At 43.7% G+C, this 20,981-nt stretch overlaps 1 protein-coding gene across 1 annotated transcript in view; it reads right to left on the reverse strand.

The window, feature by feature from the left end:
• The window catches only part of LRP8 (LDL receptor related protein 8), a 260,617-nt gene that overhangs the window by 103,039 nt on the left and 136,597 nt on the right, over positions 1–20,981 (reverse strand). The window lies entirely within an intron of this gene.

A 20,981-nucleotide genomic window follows, 5' to 3' on the forward strand; every position in this document is an offset into this window, starting at 1 on the left:
GGCCCCATGACTTCAATTCTGTTGCTCCAACTGTCCCCCAGTGCAAATGACCTCAGAAAGTATAAATGAGATCAGTGTAAATGTGTATGCATTTGGCATGCTGGACGGTACAACCCTTTTCTTTCTTTGCTGTATCAAGAAGCAATTCTTTATCCTACATGTTAGAAAGCAGAAACACTTTGATAATGCATATTGTTATCCATCTATAGCCCACTGGTGATATGAATGAAAATATGTTCTCAGCCAGAAGTCTCCAAGAGCAGCTACGAGTCCAGTGTGTACCCTCTGGCTAGCCTGAGCCTCGGTATCAGCAGCTGCTCTTTCATTTTCTTTTCGTCTAGGCTCATTCTCTGAGATTACCACAATTCTAATCAAAACAGGGACAAAAACACAGAACGCTAGGGGAACAAAATTATACAGAAGATAAAAGAGTCAAGCACAGTATGAAGATAACCATCTGTAAAAAAGATAAAGGCTGAAAAGTACTTCTCATCAAGAGGAAACCGAAGCCATCAAAGGTCCCCACAGATGAGCAAATATAATGAAACCTGGCAAACTGAATGATCAAAGTTATAAAGACAAATTATGCAGGATTCCATGAAACAGCTGGACTACTACTATCTGGAATGCAGGGTAATATGGCTTTCACTAGCTGGGAATGTTCCTTCTTAAAATGTCTTTCTACCCACCTGATGTTTGCTGAAATACTGCAATAAATTTTTAAGGGAAAAGTTCACCTAAGCATATTATAAACAGACATATAGTTCCCTTGGTATTTGCTATTGCAGTAGCATTTGGGATACAGTTTTTGCTTTTTTTTCTTGCAGTTTGAACTGAAGTACAATGTAGCACTTGGTACTGTACATCTCTATAGTTTACTACAACACGAAGGAAGCCATGATATGTCTTTGTTGATACCACCTTCACCTCTCAGGCAGATAGCTAGGATGTTACATCAGGATTTTGGTTCATATCCAATGACAACACTGCACGGCCACACAAAGGGGTACAGATATATTAGAGGTGTCAACTCAGAAGGGATGTTAAACCAAGCTGTGAAAAAATTACTCCCCAGACATTTGGCAGCTAGGTCAGGAGAATCTGGATGACAGGAAGAGCTTAATTTAAATAAAAGTAGGCATCAGAAAGCAAGCAAAGAATCAATAATGTATAAAAATCAGAACATCCTAAATGTATTTACATGTGCAAATGGAAAGACACAACCTGAATTGGCTCTGTTGCTATTAAAGTCTATCTGGAAATATAAGTCATCTTTCACAAAAAGCACTAATTTTTCTTTTTCAGGATGGAATAGTCAATTTTTAAGACCAACAGCTGAGATATTAAAACAAACTGAACCTAGTTAGGATGTTACACAACACCACTAGTGTGCAATCCTATGGTTAGGCAGAACACACTTTTCCACCTATGCCTTGCTCGAAAAGTTCATCCCATACAATCAGCCTAGTTATATCACATTACTGTGAGCTCCAGACCTGATTATTGCAAATCAACATACCTAGAGGTGAAATTACTGACCTTAAAAAAGCTAAAACTGTTTCAATATGCTGAAGCTCATCTGCTTCTTAGGATACAAGCAAAGCAGCTACTTATTCCCACCTTTTGGGACCAACCTCTGCAATTTGTATGGCAAAAGATACAATATACGGTCTTCATACTAGTAAATAAAGCCCTTTATAATAAGAGGACTTAAGTGCTCATATGAAATGGTTAGATGAATAGGCTTGAAGTACAGAGTGGAAGAAAGGTAATTTTTTTTAAACACAAAAAATATTGGTTGTACCTCCTAAAAGTGGTACAGCTAGTATGTAAACATGAGAGTGTGACTGTGTTTATGAATGCACACTCCCACATGTATTTGAAATCTGACTTAAATGAAGCGGGTGAATTAAATCCTGTGTGTTGACAAACACAAAATTGAGAAAGGGTGAGCTGAGGACTGAGACCTGCCACTTTGCACAAAGACATTAAATACCACGTCTCCAGAAATAAGCCCATAAGCCACTATTAAAGTAAGGAACTGGTTCAGACATTCTGTAGCTATGGAAAGTCCACTATAACCCACAAACGTACAGCATAAGGAGCCAGATTCTGTTCTCAGATGTGCATATTGGGTATCAGTGAAGACAATACTTACAACCAAAAGCAGAACTTGACCCAGAGCATTTTCAGAAAAAGAAAAATCACTGGTATAAAATTCTAGTTACAGAGTGTCTACCAATGCTTAGAGAAACTACATGCCAGCAGCAGTTAGGGTGCCAACAGAGCTGTGGAGACATCTTCCACGCATGCATGGCCCATACAGGCACTGCTGCACAAATCTCTGATCGACGCACCAACACCTGAAAGGGAGCACAAACAGGGAAATCACTCGAAGAAGAACTTAATTTCCAGATTGCACAAATCGAGAGAGAGAAAGAGAGAGTCTCTTAAAAGTGAGACATGCCAGAATAAGAGGTCATGCAGCTCCACCACTTTTGTGATATTAACATCAGGATTATTAAAACTAAAGGAACGTTAAAGACATAACTTTCATCTGGGACAGTGAAATGAGATCGGGGAGTTTCGCTTTCTGGTTGTCATGCACTAACACAATATTATTGTTTTTGGGTTTCTAACATAGTAGAATATTCAAATTGGATTTTGCTTTTGATTTCCAGAAATTCTCTCTATTCCAATTAGACCAGTTGCATGATACCGAAGTCTCCACCTTTTGTTTTAACAAATGCTAAATTTTGACCCTATAAAACTTGTCAGGACTGCTCTGAAAAATGGTAAAATGAAGAAGCTGATTGTTTATATTGTTAATCTACCATGATTTTGTCATGGCCCATATAAAATAAATCATTCCAAACTCCAAAAAGCAAAGAGGAGGTGAACAGAGAGAATGACATCTGATGGCCAAAACCGTATCTTCCAAAGCTTTTTTAGTTTTTATAGGCTATACAATAAAATTACAGATACAAAACCGTCATGTGCTTAACCTGCATTTTCCCTCTCTTCCTCTCGCCAACTGAAGCTGATGTAAAATTAATCACAGCTATAAAATGATAACATCAAAATCTTTTATTGCCATCCTTGTTTATGAACTGTAGAAAGGCATTAGACCAAGACGACAATCATTTAAATGCCAGCATCTTCATAATAGTTGACTAACAAACGCATAGAACAGAGCTGAAGCATGTAAGCATCACAGACATCAAAGCATTAAAAAGCTGTCTCATTTCTGTGGAATAATACGTGGTTCAGGAATAAGAGCAGCAAAAACATTTGAGAGGACTTGATAGCTATCTCCTATGGCTCTTTGTATTGGCCCTAAAAAACGCTGAAAATGTCATTGTGAATTGTTATGATCTTCCTTTAAAAATATTTATTTAAATAAATATCATTTAAGGGCTTTTATTGTTGATAAAAACTAACCCCTAATCATTATCTAACCTGCAGAATTAATTTACACGTTATTCCATCTGCAAGTGAGTGAAACGCTGAAACCAGATAGCACTGAAGAAACTTATTAATCATTGATGAGGTTTGCCCGCTACTGAGGGGGAAGAACTCCCGTGAGTTGGTTTCACTAGATTCCACTTAGTGCAGAAAGATGGACTTGTGCTTTAAGTAGAGGAATGAGTTTCAGGAGAACTAGATTCCATTCCTAGCTCTGCCACAGATTTCTTCTGTGAACTTCCTTTTGTTCAATTTCACTTGGAATACCGTGGCAATACCAGGACAATGTGAACACCCAAGAGGCAGTTCAAAGAGCAGCAGAAAGGATCAAGAGGCTGGAGGAACTTATTTGTGGGGGGAAATCAATATAACTGAGCAAAGATGATTAAAAGGGACAAGTTCCAGAGGGATAGCCGTGTTAGTCTGTATACAGCAAAAACAACGAGAGTTCTGTAGCACTTTAAAGTTTTTAAAGTGCTACAGAACTCTCGTTGTTTTTGCTAAAAGGGACAAGATACAACTACAAATATTTGATGCATATAAACACAAAGATGAAGAGGGAATTATAATCTGTCACTAGGGATAATAAATACCAGGAACAACAAAATATTTAGGCTGTTAGCTAAGGAGGTGCTACTGCATTGGGGGCCCTAAGCAGGAACATTTTTGCCCTACCCCAAAACATACTTTAAAAAAAAAAAAAAAGCGAATAGGTGGCACCCTTGAGCTGCTCAATTGCTTAGTCTGCTTATGCCTAGCATAGGCTCTGGCTATTAGGACAATCTTTGTGAGAATAAGATCTACTTATGTGGAATAGCTTTCCAAGGGAAGTGGCGGAACCTCACTTGGAACATTTAAAATTAAATTGGAGAGTTCAAAGTAAATATACACTAAGGAATAATTCTGCATTAGAAGGGAGTTGGACTACATAAGCTAACCACATGGGTGGCAGGTATCATAGGCCTGGGAAGGCTTAGTCTTCCCAAACAGCCTGGCTCCCCCCCACTCTGCCTTGAGGTCCTGCCCCCTCCTGCTGTGTCCCGCTCTTCCCCCAGGACCCCAGCCCAGGCAGACGGGTGCTGCAGCAGATTTTCCCGCTACCCTTGCTCAGCATCTCCACTGAAGCGGGCAGGGGTTGAGGCTAGGGTGGGCCAGCTGTTGATCCGGGACTCGGGGCGGCTGGGGCCAGTGCTTGGGCCACCCATCGCTCCAGGGCTGGGGCCACCTGGAGCTGGGGCCGCATGGCCGGTGCTCTGGGGCAGGCTCTGGAGCCACATCTGGCCAGTGCTCTGGAGCCCGGTGCGCTAGGGCAGGGGCCACACCTAGTCAGCATGCCAGGGCTGGGGCTCCCCAGTGCTCAGGTTGCCCAGGGCTGGGGTGGGCTGGCGGGTGGGGACTTGGGCTGGCTGAGACGGATGGGGGTGGGACGCCTCCAGCCACGGTAGGGGGCTCGGGGCTTCAGCAAGGGAGGGGGTGAAAGGGATGTGGCTTCAGGTAGAAGGGGTGGGGCCATAAACAAGACTCCCCAAATGGGGGTCTCACATGCCACCTAGGCCATTCCACCTCAAACTCCTATATACTATGATTAAGGGTAAGATTTTGTCACGGTTATTTTTCAGTAAAAGTCAGGGAGAGGTCAAGAGCAATAAACAAAAATTCACGAAGCCGTGACCTTTCCTTCACTTTTACTAAAAATAACTATCATAAAATGGGGCTGATTGGGGGGTGGGATGAGAGGTCCCCTTCTGCTGGCAGAGGCTGGGAGCTCTGGGTCTGCAGCCCTCTGCTGCTGGCAGTGGCAGCTTGGAGCTCCAAGTACCCCCACCACCCACGGTGGCTCCAAGCTGAAAGGGCCGCCCATGGCGGCTCAGAGCTCCAGGGCTCCCCACCACCCATAGTGGTGGGTCAGAGTTCCAGGGGCACCCTACTGTCAGCAGCAGGTGGGAGCCCCGACTGCCCGTAGTAGGAAGCTCTAGGGACGCCTCCAGGCCGCCCGTGGCGGCAGGAAGTTCCAGGTGTCCCCTGCTGTGGCTCTGGGTCCCTCCCTTTCCCACACCCATAGGGGTAGGGAGCTGCCAGGCCTCCCACTGGCTGACAGCTCATGATGTCCCATCCCCTCTGCCTGCGACCAGGGACAGGTCATGGATTGCATGACTTCCGTGACATAATCTTATGCATAACTATGATTCTCCAAATCCTATGCAGTCATGGGTAGTTTTAACAGTTTGTGACAACTTGTTCCTCAGATCTTGAAGTGGTTTTCAGGGGTACGCATACTACAGGGGATACACAGAGGTCTTCCTAGGGGTATGCAATTCATCTAGATCAGTGTTTCTCAACTTAGGATTTGCAGCCCCCAGGGGGGTCACGGGATGGGTTTAGGGGGATCACACATGCAGGGCTGATGGTAGGGGATGGCACAGGGGGCCTTCGCAAAGCTAAGTTACATGCTTCGGACAAAGCTCACAAGTGAAAAACAGGTTCAAGTATCACACACAAATGTAAGTACAATATTTATATTCCAATAGGTTTATTTTATAATTATAGGGTAAGAATGAGAAAGTAAGCTATTTTTCAGTAACAGTGTGCTGTGACACTTTGGTATTTTTATGTCTGATTTTGTAAGCAAGTAGTTTTTAAGTGATGTGAAAGACAAATCAGACTCCTGAAAGGGGTACAGTTGTCTGGAAAGGTTGAGAACTGCTGAGTTAGAATATCAAGATTTAAAATTGGAATCTTTCCTAATTATACTTTGCAGCTGGTACTGTGCGGACAGAGGTTTGTGAACAATACAAAAAATATCCTGGATGTAGAGTTAAGTGATAAGGATAGTGATAAACTGATCATTAGAAAAAAGACTATAAAAAGGCCTTATGGTGTTCCATCTTTATTCGGTCTTGGTGACTTCCATATTGGATTGATCAAGTTGATAAATCAAGAAACTGGAGGGACAAGGTAATACCTTTTATTGGATCAACTTCTGTTGGTGAGGTGAGAAAGACAAGCTTTCGAGTTAGTCCAATAAGAGATACTACCTCACCCTGTGTCTCTCTAATATCCTGGGACCAACACAGCTACAACTAGGGTGACCAGACGTCCCGATTTTATAGGGACATTCCTGATATTCGGGGCTTTTTCTTATATAGGTGCCCATTAACCCCCCCGTCCCAATTCTTCTCATTTGCTACTTGTAGCTACAACAACACTGCAAACAAGTCCAGAAATGACTGTTCTGACTGTTAGCACTGCAGCTTCAGTCTGAATATCTGAAAATCAGACTATCCTTTTTTCTGCCTCTGTGTGCCGTCGGCACACAGTAATCATAATTTTGCAATCGGAAATTTTCATAATTAAATTTCTATATTTAATTAGCCTGTTTGCCTCATCGATGTAGTGGAGAGTTTGGGCTGGATCTTTAGCACAGCTCCATCTGTCCCATTGTTCTGCTGGAGAATGCTAACATAACTATTATCTGAGCTGCTGTATTTTATGTAAGAAATTGCTGTTTGGTGCAGTGAAAGCAAGGAGTTTGTTTTATCCAATGTAAAAACAGGCCCCTGTGCATCTGATATTCATTCATCCCATCTGTAATGCCTTGAATTTCTTGTGGGATATTCAGCCATCAGTATAACTACTTTGAGGGACCATCTATTTTATCAATATTTATCCCATCCCATCCAAAAATAGCCCAACACCAAACATCATAGTATATATAAGTAGGATTGTTCTGTTAATTGCCACTGTTGTAAAAAACATAGGAAATCTCTCTCTGCAGTACAGCCCTCAGTCCCAGCACTTTATATCTGAGACACTCTGACTGATTTGGCCTATTTTTTTCCTAATCAAAGTTCAATGACCCAGTATTTGTATGATGCCCTAAATAAGACATTCCATCATTCCCCTCCAGGACTAAAGTCTCATGGGGCAAGAAACAGCCTACTAATTTGCTTTCCAGAAACCCACAGTAATGTCCCCAAACCAAGTCAGTCGTGCAGTAGATCTGTATCAAAGAGAAATAACACAGGAACAATTTCGTTTGGGGGTAAGCGAGGAGATGGGAGTAAGGAACAGATGTGCAGAAGGGAGGAAAGATGTGCTAGCAATTACAGTATTTCACTTGGTGCAGCTTAACTGAAGTCCACAGTATTGAAATAATCATGATAATACACGTTTTCTTTAACATCAGCAGCATGCTAGGTGCTTCAGGACCACAGATAGGACATATTAAAATTAAAACTGTCATGTTTAGATACATTTCTCTGAGCACCATTTAGAAATAAAAGAGAGCATGAACTGTCTGACTTTCTCATGCTGGCATCTGAGATCCAAATTCAGAGTTCAACTGCAAATTATATCTCCATTTAAAGATCAATTTGCATGAGTGCTGCTCATTAAACCTGTCCTCGTCAAATCATTGCTCTATTATGTGTAATATGGTATTAGATTTCTCCTCATTTTTCCATCTCCCATAAGTCCCTGCTATTCTTTTCTGTATAATAGTTTCTGCTATTCACTGGGAAAGTGTCACGTGTCTGATAAGGAAGAAAAGTCCATGCTAAATTTATGCTGCCTGCATTCCTTGATCTCATTATACACGTACAATGTCCTGAGGCTAGAGTTTGCTAGCTCTGATTTTCACTTGCTTTTTCTCTCCTTTTAGCTTGTGTTCCTATCAACGTTATTACCATTTATTAGCAATTTTTGTTTTCTCTGGAACTTTTATTTTTTTTTAAGTAGTCTCTGGGATTAAATAACCAAAATACTTCAGAGCGTATGTAAAATTTCCCTTTTCAAATGCTGCAAGAAAGCAGAATGGTTCAGTTACTAGGATGAAACAGCATCAGGTGGCTAAAGCTGTAATTCTGCTAGGATTCTCTGCTACCTCAGTAAGAAAGCTTACAACTTGCCCTTTAGTTTCAAGAAGCTGGATGGAAAATGTAAATAATAAGCTGCTTAATATTGGCTTCTTAGAAATTCAAGGTAATTCACTTGTAAAGGACAATGTCCTCAATGAAAAATTCCTAGGAAAACTGCTCACTCTTTACTGAGCCCATCACATGTCAAATGCAGTCAGTATGCTGCCTAGATAAGCTTGCAACAGTTTTCAAAACTCTATGATAATGGGAAAGCAAGTTTATTTTGGGTTGGGCAGTCATGACACTATTGGTTTTGTACCACTACATGCCTCCATTAATGTTCCTACTATTAAATTTTGTCTCCAGCTATTTCACTATGGCTCGCTATCACACCAAACTTCACAAGCTTAAAACAGTTCCCAGAAAGAGCATCAAAGAAAGAGTGCCATGATGCTGCAGAAGTTGGTATTAGGGTGACCACTGAGTCGTTGTGAACCAATTAACTACAACATGGCCTCAGTGAAGAAAGCACTGTGTCCCAGCACGTTGTTAAAGGGTACAGTGCCGTTAAAGCTGCAATCTTTTGGATAGATAAAACTTTTGGATAGATAAGTTCCCCTGACCTCCTTTGATTACTGAAAATTCCCATGATGCACTTTGGTGTTCTCACTACATTCTAATGTGAGAAAGTACTGAAGTTCTCCTTGTAGTTTCCCCTGGCTGCGGTGTTTTTCTCTGCCTGCAGTAAGCTGTTGAGTGGTGTTGTAGTGAGCAGCTAAACATGTCACAAGCACTTGATACTACAACGATGCAGGTAGCTCACCTTGCATCTCAAAATAGCTGCTGATAGGCTTGCATGGTAGGTTGGGGATTACCTGAGCCCTAACAGACTTCCAACTACTCCTATCTGTTAGATTTGTAATGATGTTGTTTCTGAGGCACCTAGAATAGTACAGCAAATTGGTAACATACAAATTAAGTGCATGCTTATTTCAGAGCATTTTCTGCTGGCTGATCTATAGCAGTGAGTGTGAATTCAGAGAATTTCCTGGCTGTAGTCAAGGAAACAAAGCAATGCTACTATAAGAGAGGAGAATGCTGTATTCCCCAAAGCAAACTTTCTGTTGGTTGTACTCTGATATTTATCTGAAAAGAACACTAAAAACAAAATGTTTGGCTTATTTGCTTTTGCATATTGGCCTCTTTACCAAGGTGCTGCATTTCTCTGAACTGAGAGGATGACTGCTAAAATAGGGGCCACCACTGAAATCCACAAAGGCTCGGTTTATCAGAATCCCATGAAAATGGATTCTGGCACCTAGTATCCCACAGCAGATGTCCATAATTAGCTGATTTCATCCTCTCCTAGCAACACAGTTACAATTCTGTGTGTGTGTGTGTGTGTGTGTTAAGCTTCCCCTTCCAGCCGCAGCAGCAGGTCAGTATGGGCTATCAGCTACCTCTTTGTTCCTGGCCAGGCTCACCCATCTCTCTCTGACTTTTCATTTGTAAAGTATATTTTGAAAATTAAGCTCTACGCCATTAGTATGAATTTAATCAAAATAATTTTCAACCTCATTTAATACAGCTTTTTGATCCTGCTGGTGAATCCTGCCTCTTAGCTGACTGTAAAAATTCCTGTGTTTATATGGCTTTGGGAGACCAGTAAACTTCTGATTTAGCGGAGCAACCTGTCTCTATTTAAGTCAATAGAAGTTTTACCACTGACGTCAGAGGGGGCAGGATCCAGCCTACAACAGATCCCCAAATTGATCAGTTAGTAGAAAATAAAGACAGACAAGTTATTCTGAAGGCTGAGAAAAATTGAATGAAACTAAGGTCTAATCTACACTAGAATTGCTACAGCGGCACAACTGTACCACAGTAGTTCTGCTAGTGCAAACGCTCTATGCCGATGGGAGAGAACTCTCCCATCAGCATAATTACTCCACTTCTCTGAGAGCTTCTCCTGCCAACATAGCGCCATCCACACTGCCGCTTGGGTCAGTGTAATTTATGTTGCTATGGGGGGAAGAGGGGTGGCTTATTCACCCCCGAGTGACATAAGTTATACTGAAGTAAGTCCTAGTATGTACGAGCCCTTTATAAACTCAGTAACCATAGTTCTTAGAGTGACAAATGGCCAGACATTCAGAGTTGGTTGGGGCACTTAGAGACTCACACTGCATGAATAATTTGCTTGGCTGAACCCGAAGTGATGTGCAAATGTTAGGGCTATGGATCGGTCTGAAAACAGATGAAAAAGAAGAGGATTGTTTGCGTGCAGTAACCATGTCCAAATAGTGCTCTTTTAACATTTCCAAAACAGAAACAGAGACCCAGTGCCGGTGCCAACGCGGGGAACTATGCCCTAACTGCGAACTGGAGTGCCCGGAGCGGCGCCTGGGCACCGATGATTTATGGTGTCTCTTCCCTCTTGGTGCCGAGTCAGCCTCCGGTGACTGGGTTCTGTGCCGCACCAGTGTGGGCAAACTCCTTGGTGCCAGGGAGCGGTGCCAACTTCTCTCTGGGGAGTGGCTTCCTGTAGGCAACCCAGAGAGGCGCCACCTCCTGGAACAAACTTCGCCCGGTGCTGGGGATCGTGACCGGTGCCAAGAGGGCGACCTAGCTCCTTGCCCCACCAATGCAGGGTGCTCTGGCAACTGTGACCTGGAGAGAACTATGGGGGAGCGGCGCGCAATGTCAACCCCTCCACCCGGGGCAACTGGGTTGTTGGAAATCTTCCTCCCCTCTCCGGGAATTGCCTGAGCCAACCAAGTAATCCCAACACGAGCTTCCCCTATGACACAGGCACCTTCTCTCTGGGTGGAGGCCAGGGTGGGGGCAACATGGGCAAGGCCAACAAGGTCCGTGCCGCCTGAAATGCCTCTGGTGTTGACGATGCCGGTGGGATGCTCTCCCACTCCCAAGAGTTGAGGGTGGCTCTCTGGTTGGAGACATAGGCTCCGGCGGTGGCGAGCAAGTCTCCACTGTCTGGCTTTGGTGAAGCCCTGTGCTTGACTCCGCTTTTTTGGCCGGCTCAGGGGAGTGCCCCACTCTGTGTGCTGCTTTCGCTGCTTCTTCCTTGATGGAGAGGAAGAAGTCCGGTGCCGAGAGCGCACTCTGCACCGATGCCACGCTCGGTACCGAAGCTGAATGGGTTGGTTTGGAGGCCGGTCTGAGTTTCCCCTCTATTAGTAAAGCTTTCTAGCGGATCTCTCTGTCTTTTTGGGTCCGAGGTCTGAAAGCCTTACAAATTTTGCATTTGTCCTTACAATGAGCTTCCCCCAGGCACTTTAGGCAACTATCATGGGGGTCGCTCAGTGGAAAAGCCTTCTCACAGGAGGCAGACAGTTTGAAACCTGGTGACCAGGGCATGCCCCACTCCTGACAAAGTCCCAGCCAGGACTATCCTAAGTGACTAACTACCACTATTAACAACACAAGGTCTAATCCAGTGGTTCTCAACCTTTGCAGACTACCATAACCCCTTTCAGGAGGCTGATTTGTCTTGTGTACCCCAAGTTTCACGTCACTTAAAATCTACTTGCTTACAAAATCGAACATAAAAATACAAAACCGTCACAGCACGCTATTACTGAAAAATTGCTTACTTTCTCATTGTTACCATAGAATTGTAAAATAAATCAACAGGAATATAAATATTGTACTTACATTTCAGTGTGTAGTCTATAGAGCAGTTTAAACAAGTCATTGTCTTTATGAAATTTTAGTTTGTACTGACTTCATTAGTGCTTTTCATGTAGCCTTTTGTAAAACTAGGCAAATAACTAGATGAGCTGATGTACCCCCTGGAAGACCTCTGTGTACCCCTGGGGGTACGTGTACCTCCGGTTGAGAACCACTGGTCTAATCTACCTAACTAAACAAACAACAAACAATTAAGGGAGAAGAAAAGGGATTGAGCACTTGCAACGAAAGCCGAAGCAATTTCAGCAACCGTCACAGGCAGAAAGAAGAAACTGAGGGGGCGTAGGGCCAGCAGAACCTCATATATCGTGGCATGTGCGTGGGGCTCCAGGGGGCACCAGAGCCGGTCCTATGGGTACTGCTAAAGGGGAAAAAGTTCCAGTAACCGTGCATGGAGGTGCACATGCACCTACAATGGAATGGACATGAGCAAGCACTCAAAAAAGAACTTTGAAATATTCGAGTGTGTGAGTGTATGTCAGATTGCTCACTTCTTTCACCCCAATGCTCTATCTTCTCACACAGGGTTCAGGAAGGAATTTCTTGTAGAGTTCTTGGGGTGTTTTCACATTTCTCTGAAGCATTGAGCAGGGGGATTTACCCCTTAGAATCTGGTAGGCATGTCCCACACCATCAGTTTTTTGAGTTGTAGAGGTAAAAGTCTTTTCCACCTTTTTCAATCTTCTCCATCTTCTGCTTCTATAACTCACCAATGGCCAAAGAAAAACTTTTGTTTTCAGTTTTCTAAAACAAAACATCAACTCTCAGGCTGGGTTCTTCAGCACAAAGTTTCAACCAAGAGATTGCTTGTAATGGATTGAAATATAAAATTTCTGAAAGAGGAAACTTTGAATGGAACTGCTACCAGACAATTAACTCTAGCAACAGGAACAGTGTCACTGGGATGGCATTTGGGTACACGATTGCTTATATCCGAGCATAACATAATCTTGCGTGATGATGATGCTGTCACCACATCACAGAGCACATGGATACTGGGGGACCTCAGTGTCCTGGGAAATGCAAAAAGCACATAGCAAAACTCAGTGGGAAGTGTTCTACTACTTTTGGAAAAGGGATTTTATACATGAAAATAAGGAATACAACAAGCTCTATTTCATTTTATTGAGCATCACAGAGATGACATCACTAACAACCAATCAGGAAGTTCCAGCGATGTCCAGAACATTAAAGCCATTTAGCAACGGGTTAGATACTCATGCTGAGAAGGAGAACAGCATCAGTTCTGACAACATTCTAAGCTGGAAGTTCTTTTAATATGTAATATTAAATATGTCAGTGCTTTGCCTTCACTAGTTCCAATGGACAAATCCGCAATGTTGTGTTAATCTAGGTGATATATTGTTTTAGGAATGAACCTGGGATCCAGCAAAGCTGCTGCCAATTATGTGGTCTGCCTACTAGCAATTGATTTTAAAAAGCAGTTTGATCTTGCCAGAGGTGAGAAATCTCAATTCTCCAAACTGCCTGGTTCTGAGGAAAGGCGGCATGCCTGGGCCATCTCCAGTACTAAGCTGTGATGCATTCCCAAAAAGAAAAATGAGATAGCTAAAGGCATTTTCCAACCACAAGGACAAACTCCAGCAATGCTTTGATCAAAGAGGAAGAAAGCAGAGAAGATGGGAGGGTCATATAGGAATAAGGCCTTCCAGACTCTTAAGAATGTACATTTCACCTTTCATTGATTTTTCAGCATATTATTACAGTTATGAAATGGTCCTCAGATTGTGTTCACACACTGGGGTGCAATGTTTAATTCAGGGGTAGAACATTAAAAAAAGAACGTAGCCAACAGTTTTTCCTTTGATAGCCCACAGGATTTATAACCACATGTCCGCCCCAAGTGACTGTGGTAGAAAGATCTATAGAACACTGGAACAGCTGCCCCTTTATGCTAAGTTTACCACATAGCCAACACATGCTTATAAATGATGGGTTTGGTCCTGTGAATTGCTGAGCAGCCTGAACTCCACCTGAAGTCACTTAAAAGTGAGGTATAAAAGACAAGAAAGGAAAATTCTACGTATGTTCATGTAAAACTGATAACTTTCAATTCTCAGAACTTTAAAACTACTTGCTTGATTTTCTTCAGACCAGGGCCTGGTCTACACTAGAGAGTATTGTCAACAAAAGTCAGCTTTGGTCAACAAGACAGTTTTGGCGCACGCACTGCTATCACCCCTTCTCGACAAAACTGCCCTGTTTTTTTTCCAACAAAATAAAACCACCTCGACAAGAGGCGTGATAAGGCTTTTGTCAGCATAGCAAGGGCGACACAGTGTCAATGTAGACCCTGCGTCCCCTTACAGCGGTGGAGGGGCTGTCACTGCTGGAGCAGTGAAATTGACAAGAAAGTCTGGAGTGGCTGGTTCCGGCTCCCAGCTGCAAGCTGGGATGAGGACAGCTGGAGCCCAGCTCTCAGCTGGGAATGGGGAGGGGAGAAGTCCCCGCACGGCTGCATTCTACCTCTAAGCCTTGGAACCAAAAAGGAGCCACGCCTGGAGGTGGAGGACCTGCAGGTTGGGGTGAAGGATCAGCCCATTGTTTTGAGAGAACAGGTGAGACATGGGCCAAAAGGAACCAGAGGTTATATTGCCATCTATGACCGGTCAGGGAACCAGACTTGTCTTGGCCAGGAGGGGGCAATCAGAATAACCCTTGCTTTATCTCACTGAATTTTCAACAGGACCTTGGATAGAGAGGAAACAGAGCTGGCTCTTTCTTATTCTGGTAAGTAGCAAAGAGATCTGTAGTCGGGGTTCCCCAAGGGCGAATATGTCTCAAAGCACCTTTTAATTCAGTTCCCATTCATGGTCATGAGAGAAATTCCGACTGACACTGTCGGCTATCATGTTCTGTACCCAACTGAGATGACCATGTTGTGATGGATGCACCAACTCCAAAGTTTGAGTATTTCTGTGCAGAGGGAGGGAGATCTGGCACCTCCCAGGTGATTTATGTAAAACATACAGCTCATATTGTCCATCATGACCTTCATGTGGGTGTTCTTGATGAAAGGCAGAAAGTGTGCGCAGGTGTTCATGACAGCTCTTAGCTCCAAAAGATTGATATGGAGGTTCACTTCTGTGGACGACCACTTGCCGTGAACTTTGTGGTCATGTAGGTGAGCTCTCCAGTCTATTAGGGAGGCATTCATCATTAGAGTCAGCATCGGTGGCAGTTCCATGAATAGAATGCCTACTCGAACTTTGGATCGGTCTTTCCACCAGTCCAGGGAGTACTTTACTGCAGAGGGCAGTGATAGCAGTTTGGTTAGTCTGTCCCAGTTCGGGGAATAGACAGAAGTGAGACACATCTGACAACAACTCATGAACATTCGGGCGTTTGAGGTGATGAGGGTGCATGCTGCCATGTGACCTAGCAGCTGTAGACAGTTCCTGGCCTGTCTCTATGAAACTCATATGGGTGGTGAGTTTGTGTAGCGAGAGGAATCAACTTGATGTTGCTTGCCTCGTGCATTAATCACATTGACTCCCAAGGAGTTGGGTTAGGGATGCTGAAACAGGAAGTCTGCTTCTTTGGAAGGGATGAAGTAGTTTTTGTTGGCTCTCTTGCAGATTGGTGCAATGGAGCCTGGTGTCTGCCAGAGACTTTGGCAGGATCTAGAATCACCTCATTAATTGGGACGGCAATTCTGGATGAGGAAGAGGTGTGCAGAATATCCACCAGCTTGTGATGTGTATCTGCCACCCCCTGTAGGGGAATCTGCAGCTCATCTGTCACCCTCTTGGTAAGAGCCTGAAAGTTCTTAAAATCATTACCTAGTGATGTGGGGATGAGGAGGGGGCATTACAGCCTCATCTGGTAGAGACGAGAAGTTTGCTGGAGGAATAGCTTCCCCTTCAAGCCCTTCTTCCTGTTCTGTAAAAGCTTTCTCCTCCCTTGGCCCAGTGGCTTTGGACAGCCAGGCTGTAGAAAACCATCTGATGGACTCTCTCTGAGAGACACTGGACGGTCACGACGTGTGGGACATATACATCGCCCACAGATCCCAGTACAACCATTTGGGGGTAGGTTATGGGTGGTAAGGATGTACAAGGGGACCCCTGTGATGCTGTCTGGATTAGGGAGACCATTATTTAACATCAATATTTCAACATTACAATAATTCGTTCAGGATATGCCACATCAGGTACTGTTGGAAAGATTATAACTCCCTAAAATTGATAAGTACATTTATTTATACGTATCAGTGTTATATTATAAGTTCTAAATAGGTATGATACATTGATATTTCATCTTGTGCTGTGTTTTTGGGCAACACCCCAGACAGGATGGGAGAAACACTAGTCTGCTTAATGGCCCATTAAGGAAACTCACACAAGTACAATGAGCCCAGGGAGAGAAACCAGGGCTACACTCCATGCCCTATGGACAGGTGACTCTCTGACTCTGAAGCTTTTCCATGCCCTGTGCTGAGGGCCTGTGTTTAACACAAGCCACAAGGCAATTAATCCACTATAAAGGCAGCTGCACCACATCCATATTGTCTTCAGTCTTTATTCCTGCTTCCTACCTCTTGGCCAACTCATCTGCAAATGAAGCTGTAAAGCAAAGGACTGAGACCCATCCAAATACTGGATGTACACCAGAGGAACTGTACAAGCCTGCAAACTCTACAATTCTAATGAAAACCTGATATATGTGGACTTTTAAATCATTTGTATGTATTTGATTGCTTTAATCATTTAACAATTCTCTTAATGTTTATTTCTTTCCATTTATAATAAACCTTTAGTTCTAGTTACTAAAGGATTGGCTAGCAGCATGGTATTTTGGGTAAGATCCATATTTATATTGATCTGGCAACGTGGCTGACCCTTTAGGGTCAGAAAAACTTTTGGTAAAGGGAACAGAGTTTTAAATAACTTATCTCTTTACTGGATCTAGTTGCTGACTTGGAGCCAGAGACTGAAATGCAGTAAAGGGGACTGTGAACTTCTTGGTTTAGCTTCTTGATAACCATGTGAGGAATCAGAAACACTATCTATGGCTGGTTGTGAAGTCTAACTTCAGTGTTACCCATCACTGGGAGAATTGCAGCCTACCCTGACCTTGGCATTTTGAGGTGGCTACCCTAGGCACGGACAGGTCACAGTCCCTACCACAATCATGGGTCAGCTCAATAGAATTGAGGAGAACCCACAATGAGGGGCCAGGGAAATGACATGCTCCTGGTTACTGTCAGACTCATCACTGTGTACAGATGGTGCTGATCAGGGACTTGGTCCAGTGCTGAGAATGATTCTGGGTGCCAGGATGTGCTCGGTACTGGGATCCCGGTACCAATTAATGGGGATTGCAGTTCTTTCCCAACCGTCAGGTCTCCAGGGTACCGGAACTCATGCGGTACTGTGGGCTCACTTGGTACCACAGAGGAGCATCCATAGTACGTCATCGGTACCAATGGTTGAGAAGATGCAGAGCGCTCCCTAGATAGCAGTTTTGTCACACCACGGTAATTGTCTTTCTGCTTAGGGGGGCGGCACTGCTGCCTCAGAGCCTGAGCCTCTGGCTTCTCTGAGCGGTGCCTTGCCACAGAGGTTATAGAGGAGACCCCGTTCTGGGTAGCATATTTCGGAGCCGTCAGTGCCACCGGTACCGGTACCAAGGTGGCTGCACTGGGGAACCCTGCTGGCTGGCCAACTGGCTGGTTGAGGGCTTGGAGCCCTTTTTTATTTTCCCCAAGCCTTTACAGGGGGAGTCTGATGGGTTTTTCCCACGACTCTAACCCCTTAGAAGTTAAAGTCTCCAGGGATGATGCGGGGTCAGCACTGGAGTCTCCTGGAGGCTGAAGTGCCTTCTCCATAAGGAGGAGTTTTAACTTCAGCTCCCAGTTCCTGTGAGACTGCGGCTTTAGCTGCTGGCAGAAGGAGCACTTCTGAGGGATACAGGACTCTCTCAGGCACCAGACACAGTGAGAGTGTCTGTCCCTCACACAGGACCTGGCAAAAGAGACACCTCTTGAAGCAGGGGGAGCCAGGCAAGCCTCGGGGGCACGGGTTGGCTATCACTCTCTAGCAGTGAAAGGTGCAGAAGAAAGTTCTTCTCCTCTGTTCTTCTTACTTTTTTCTAACTGAAAAGAACTGAGAGAGTCTTCTAAATGCCCCTGGAGAGAAATCTCCTCAGACAGGGCCAGAAACGTAAATTAAAGTTCTTTTTCTTTCTTTTTTTTTTTTTATCCCAATGGGGTAAAAAAGAAAGAAACACTATTAGGGAGAACAAAAGAAACAAAAACAACTACTACCTATGCTAGGGACACAGATAAGGAAGGGACAACTGCTCCCCGTTTGAGGCCAAAGGCAGTTGAGAAGGAAGTGGGGGTGGGGGGGGAGTGTTGCCCATGCAGCACTACACAACCTTGAGGCAGACCATGAGGGAGGGGGAGCGTGTGTGCCAGCTGAACTGACTTTGCTACCAGAAATCTCCAATTACAGGCGCAGGGGTGCAGATACACCTACAGCGGAGCACCCGTAGGGACACTACTCAAAGAACTTTCCATTTCAATAATCCTACGAAAGAAGCCAAATTTCACATTTCTAGTTTCAGATTTTGTCTGTCAGTCTCTAACTGGAACATGGGAGGAGACCAATTTTCATACTGTATTAAGACTAGTTAGCAGCAGGGTGGACCCAAGGTCACATGGGGCCCTCTGTGAACTTTGATACAGGAGCCATTGCACTCTCCACAGAAACCTGACCTGATCTGTCTAAAAATTATAAGAACCACCAAACACCTTTAGGATGAGATGCAAGATGGAAAATTTCACCAGATAGGAGGTTTGCTTGAGAAAATTGTTAGCAACTGAAAAGAGGAGGAGAACTGGAAATTGTCAGCTTTAATGACAGTGCAAGCTATTCAGGGCCCCTGACCAGTTCACTACCCTAGTATAATGTGTAAGTGTAGCACTGCCCACTACTGGAATGAATCCATTCTGCTTCAACTGTGCGTTATAGACCCTCTTCTCCTAACAGCTAATGGAGATTCTTCTTTAGCTCAAGTGGTCAGGGCCTGTGCTTGTGGGGTGGGAGGCTCTTGAAGTGCCAAGTGGCCAAGCTGTGCAGCAGTGTGAAAATCATGAAATCCTAGGTGGCCCCAGGTGCTCTGTAATGTATAGGGTTAGGATCCAGGGCCTATTATTTCTACAGAAGAGCGCCTTCCCTGGAGAAAATTCAAAGTGATCCAACTAAGGACATTTTTCTCTGGTGGGATTATGAGGTCATCTAATCTAAACAAAGAAGAGAAGCTTCCCACCGTCCCACTCTGCCATGCTGTTTGGTTTGAAAACGGTCTTCCTTAAAAACACAAATTGAAAACTGCTGCAATACTGGTATCCCGCATCTCTTCCAGGAGCTTCTGATTTCCTGCTCAGGCTCATTGTCTAACAGCAACATTTTTTGTTCCCACCAAAGGGTTTTTGCATTTGTCTGAGATGACACAGTTCATGCTCCTTCCTACTCTCATTATTAAAAATGAAAGAAGTTTCAAGGGCACAGTTCCCCCATGCACCACCTGACCTGAAAATAACAGACTTCAGTCTCTTGTTAGAATTCAAGCAAAAGCTCCCCTCTCGGGACAGCATAGTTATCTTCATAGTCCTCAGTCACCTTCAGAAAATGGCTAACAAGGCTGGAACTCAGGTAACTGCACAATTCAAGCCTCCAACACAGCTTGAAGACTGATCTTCTTAGAGGAAGTACGTACATTTGTGTTAGAGAGGGAGGTGGAGGTCAAAAGAAATACTTGAGGACCTTATGCTGAACTGTGTGCTCTAAACATAGCCCATTCTGCTGCCTCTGACAGGAGATTTACAGACAGACTGCTGGGAATGGAACTGCTTAGTTATTCAACACACATCCAATGGCAATCAGATAGTGGATGCAGCATTAATAAGAGGGCTTTTGACGAAGAAGGGGGCTGGAGAGAGTGAAAGACCAAAACACATACAGTATATAAATATGTTAATGCCATTGTTGAGGTAATTATTTCAGTACTCTATGGCTGCAAAAAAAAATTCCACTCATTTCCTGCAAGAAAGAAGCACATTTATCTTTCTTAATTAGGTAGCAATGTAGAACTCGCTATCAGGCTTAAAAATAAAAAACTATACAGTTAATTGTATACTCTTCTTGTGCTGCACTCTGGCGAATTCAGATAAAATACTTTCCCCGTCCCTGCGGCTGACCCGTGGGAATACATTTATGCAGTACATGACTTGAAATTCAATGTGTAGTTTATGAGTTTACTCTGGTCCTACCAAGCACAACATGCACACACAATGCACGCATACCCATGTGCTAGCAAGTGTTTCAATTCCAGTTTCCCTGGGAGGTGCCTCTTCTACTTTGCATCAGTCAATATTTAATAACTTTTCAATGTTCCAGACCAATCAAAAGTAGATGAACCTCTTCAAAAAGAATTAAAGGAACAAGGTAAGATGCACCAAACCAAGGCCAAGTATATCCTGCCTCTTACTAAACTGGTGCATTTATGAAAGATGCTAACCTGCAAGGAGTGTTTGCCATACTGACTTTCGGCTTGTTTTTCCCCACAGCTGATCTTTCTTCTGTTGTACTGCCCACCTTTCTTCATTCATCCTCCAAGACAAAAATCCCTGACACAATGTCATGAAACTGTAGTGCTACAAACGTCATTGTAACACAAGAGAAATGCACTACAGCATGATGATGCATTTCAGAATATCATACAATGCAAAGTAATTCTGAATTTCTCAAAGGGCTTGATCAAAGCCCATTGATTTCAATGGATTTTGGTTCAGACTCCAAATGACCAACAATGCAAACTCAAAGGATATTAAACAAATACTACAGAGAACAATGCTACACACTCTGGGGAAAGGATTAGATCAATGGCTCCTGGTATATGTATCAATATTAATATTCCAAG

Source organism: Emydura macquarii, unplaced genomic scaffold, assembly GCF_026122565.2.
Source record: "Emydura macquarii macquarii isolate MOO-44397 ecotype Brisbane River unplaced genomic scaffold, CSIRO-AGI_Emac_v2 contig_3506, whole genome shotgun sequence".
Lineage (NCBI taxonomy): Eukaryota > Metazoa > Chordata > Testudines > Chelidae > Emydura > Emydura macquarii.